The 4452-nt window shown below is 38.8% G+C and overlaps 1 long non-coding RNA gene across 1 annotated transcript; it reads right to left on the reverse strand.

Moving 5' to 3' along the window:
- Positions 1-2398: 2398 nt before the first annotated feature.
- Positions 2399-4219, reverse strand: LOC121871022. The gene is made up of 2 exons (XR_006089814.1): positions 3688-4219; positions 2399-3527 (listed from the first exon to the last, which is right to left on the reverse strand). It is a non-coding gene; the product is annotated as an uncharacterized LOC121871022 (long non-coding RNA).
- Between the last annotated feature and the right edge of the window lie 233 nt (positions 4220-4452).

Here is a 4452-nt window from a genome sequence, read left to right on the forward strand (position 1 = left end):
ATTTAAGAGAAGTGATTTGTCATTTAGGTTAGGCAAGGCTATACTATCATTAACCAATTTATTTGAATTTGCCCAGAATAAGGCTATCTTAGTATAGTTTATGTGTCTTGTCACAGGCCAACATTATGCAAGGGATTATTTACCTAAATTCTAGTGGGGTAAAACACCAAATACTGTGAGATCTCTGTTAGCCGGAACAATTGGTGAAGAGCACTACCGTGAATGAATGAGTGTTTTCCCGTTAACGAGACAGTTATCACAAATCAAGAAAATATCCCTCATCCCCAGAATGTTTATGGTAATGGAAAAATTTTCTCGGTAGTTCCTGCAATTGCCCATTACATCATCTCTCGAACCCGGAAATATATCCCCCATCTCCAGAATTTTCTCGGTTATCTGGGAAACTTTCCTCATAGTTTTCAGGAAAATGTGCCTCTCTGAAAGTCATTTACCTAAGCCGTAAGTTTCCTGCAAAATCATGCTTTGGGAATTAATTTTAGATAAAATTTCAATTACGGCTGCTGTTCCTACCAGAAATCAGTTTCAAATGCGAGTATGTGACAGACTTTGAGGCAAGAGGATGTCTTTTAAATGTTTTAACACCCTTATTTACTTGAATAATGAAAAATTTTTTTCAATTTTAAATGAATAGAGATTTTAACACGTGCATTTTTCAGTATTTTACCCCTAAGAGCCAGGCAAAACCTTAAGGCCGTAATTTTTGTTTTTCACAGGCATAACCCTTTTATTCTAGGCCTAATGATAAAACTTTGAATTAGTTAGTATCAACATAAAAACAATACTAAGGAGTCTGCAATATATGGTACTGTATCTCGCTAATATACGTAACTTATGAGTTGTTTTGAGTATCCGGCCCCTGGTCTGACGGTTCCCTTCAGGTTAATTAATTACTTTCGTAATTAACATCCTTACAACAATTTCACCATGAAAAAGAGGTGACTTCAGCCTCGGTGAACAATCACTGGCATCTCTAGGGCCGACGTCAATGATACTCACTGCCGACTCTACCCTGACTTATATTGACAATTAAGCTAACAGTAAATACAATTGAAGCTTTCAACATCAGTCACAACGGATCTTGAATGCTTCATCTGCAATTTTTCAAGACCTGCAACAGTTACACATTCTAACACTAAATATCTCCTTCCAGTCCATCACAAGTTCACACAACCGGTTCGTATCTAACATAGTTGGTCTATTCACGTAACTAGCTATAATTAATGACAACTTTAAATTCAGATTTTTGTACTTTACATCACTCTAATTTACCTTCTGTGCTCAAAATCTCTCCAGTATAGGTTCTCAACTTGATACCCGAGTCTTCTAAAGGCACATGCACAAATAGCTTCTCTACTCATTATGGAGAAATCAGCTGCAGTATCCACTTCCATGGTTACAATTGTGCCATTAATGCGTTAGTTCACATTATACCTATGTTTAACTTTCTCTTCATGGACACATCATTATCAGGTTCAAAACTTCTAACACTCATGAATACCGTTTTTCATTTCCTTCTCATCACCTTCGACGACATATAATCTACCTTTATCACTTCTGGCAGAGGCTGTAATTTCTTTCTCACAGGCAGGAGCAATATGTCCAATACGCTGACAATTTTAACATCTTGAATTTTTGAACTTACACTGAAAGCTTTCATGTTTGCCTAGGCATGTTTTACATTTTAAATTAGCATGTGTTCCTTGTTCTCTGGCATAATTCTTCCTTTGTAGCCACAGTTACTACTGCCAACTGTTTCACAACCGGCACTGGGAACAAGTTCTCTGGTGTTTTTCTCTGCTAATGACATGCTTTTTCAAAAGTTAATTTTGTGGTGTTCATTCACTTATTTTGCATTTTTTTATAATTCAGACCTATCAAAAACCTGTCTCTTAAGAGCTCTGTTCAAGAACTGTCCAAAGTTACAGTGAATGGATAACTTCTTCAAAGCTACTATATAATCACCGATTTATCTTTCCCTCTATCTCTTGTGCCAAATTTGTAACTTTCAGCAATCTCAAGTGGAGCAGGATCAAAATGTTGCATCAGAATCTTGGCAATCTGAATCAGTGAGGAGTCTTTTGGTTTGTGTGGAGCAGAGTAGAATAAACATTAGCTCCTACCTCTGTCAAAAAGATTGCTTTCCTTTTCATTTCAAGAGCCATTAACTCATTGGCCCAGGAAGAAGTAGTCCATTTTCTCACAATATGATGTGAAGTTCTCCTTGTTTGCATCATACTCCCCCACTCTTCCAATGTATCCACTGACGCAGGCCTTCCCTTCAGTGGTCACTATCCTCTCTTCAAGGACTTCAACACTTTGTGAATCCCATCCTCGTCGCCATCTTACACGATTTAATGGGAGAATGAGAAGCCACATGCCAAGTCTTACTCCAGTCGTTTATTGTTATGTACCATGTGCCTAACACATTCGTGATTACACAGGCCTAAACACATTCTAACTTTGGTAAGAAGTAACAATATATAATGTATATATCAATAAAGGCAGCATATAAACACACACATAACCTACTGAAATAATTATGTCCCTAATTAATTAGTACAGAATTACATATACTGTGCAATGTACTGTACCTTGGAAGAATATGGAACAAAATTATTAGCAATCTGAAATACTCAGTTACCGTTAAATGTTTATTAGATACCAGCACAGAGAAATGGTTATTACAAATCAGTTAAAAACACCTACATTAGCTCATTCCTTCCTCCCAACTGGGTACCATTTTAAATTACAATCCAGTCGCTGAAACCATTTATAATATAACTTTTAAACTCAACCTGGTTTCTTCTTAATTTCTTACTTCATTTATTTTCTCCATTAGTTTTGTCTAGTTATTTCATTTCATATAATTACTCCATAACCTCTGATCTTTGGTATTGTGGCTCGGGGGTTATGACATGGGTACACTGTAATTCTGATATCAAGCAATGGGAGAGAATGATGGGGGTCAACTCCCTGGCTTTACTTATTTGGTACTGTTAAACTTAGGTACATTTTCCACTTACATGTACAAGAACACACACAATACTCTTACATAGCACCTTTGAGCACTATTACAAGTGGCAATGATGCCAGTTACAGCACCAACACTAATACTTTAACATCACCAGAATTTGTAGCTTCTCTTCACCACTATGGTACCTTTGCCCACACACAAACTGATGGTCAACCTACTCTTGCTGACTCCAAACACTCAGACAATTCAGGTGAATACATACAGGTGTATTCAGAGGAATAACACAGCCACCATATACCCCTACTGAGTAGTGGACTCACCCATAACAATGAAGGGGGCTGGCACTGTTTGCTCTGCCTGTGATATCAACAAACTGGACATTGAACGGCTGACCAGTTGACTGGATCCCAGAGGAGGTGGTTAGTTCCTGACGCTCGTGTTCACGAATTTACCCGAGTTCACTGGCCTTCATCCATCTCCCAAATTAGTGTGGAGGTCGTCCCAATCTACAAGGCTCTTGGCCAAGAGGAACCTGTGGGTGGAGGAGTTTCAGACACTGGGCCGAGTTTGTCGACATGAACGTCAACGTTTCAAAAGGACGCTAATGTCGTGAGATTACTTCACTTAATACACGTCAGTTACGTTACTGTATCACTTGCATATTCAAACTATAACACGGAGCTGGACATTACCTGTGCGTGGAGGAGTTTCAGACGCTGGACTGATGCCTGAGAGCGTCAGTGCCCCGCACTACTCCTCCCTCGATCAGCTTCGAGTTCCACTCACCCAACAGCTCTGCCTGAGCTGTCGATTACACCCAGTAGATTCTGAAAGATACTTGGTCTGACAGCTCCCTTCAGGTTAATTAATTTCATAATTAACATCTTTACAACAATTACACCATGAACATCAGATTCTCTGATTTTCATATGTAAAAAGAGGGTGACTTCAGCCTCGGTCAACATCTCTAGGGCCGACGCCAATGATACCTCACTCTCGCTGCCGACTCTACCCTGACTTATATTGACAATTACACTAACAGTAAATACAATTGAAGCTTTCAACATCAGTCACAACGGATCTTGAATGCTTCAACTGCAATCAGACATCTCTAAGTTGACGCAAAGCAAGGGTATTCTCTTACCAATTCAAATGCATGAACATCCTGTCCGGAATTTAGGTATACAGTACTTGAGTTTCTATGGTAATGCGACATAAATAACGGAAGACTATCTCCTGAAGTGGTTAGAGACGAATGCTTCAACTGGGAGACTCAATAAGGTTTACAGGTTTTGTGGGTGTGGAGAGTAATATGAATTATTAGGTTTTGACAGACGAGCCATGTCATTATGACCATGACACCCCTTCCCCAAGATTCATATTATGCGGTAACATTCAGAAAACATGTATACTGTAGTAGTTACACATTCTTTAAATAACATACTTTCGGTTAATGG

Source organism: Homarus americanus, unplaced genomic scaffold, assembly GCF_018991925.1.
Source record: "Homarus americanus isolate GMGI-L3 unplaced genomic scaffold, GMGI_Hamer_2.0 scaffold52512, whole genome shotgun sequence".
In the NCBI taxonomy this organism is placed as follows: domain Eukaryota; kingdom Metazoa; phylum Arthropoda; class Malacostraca; order Decapoda; family Nephropidae; genus Homarus; species Homarus americanus.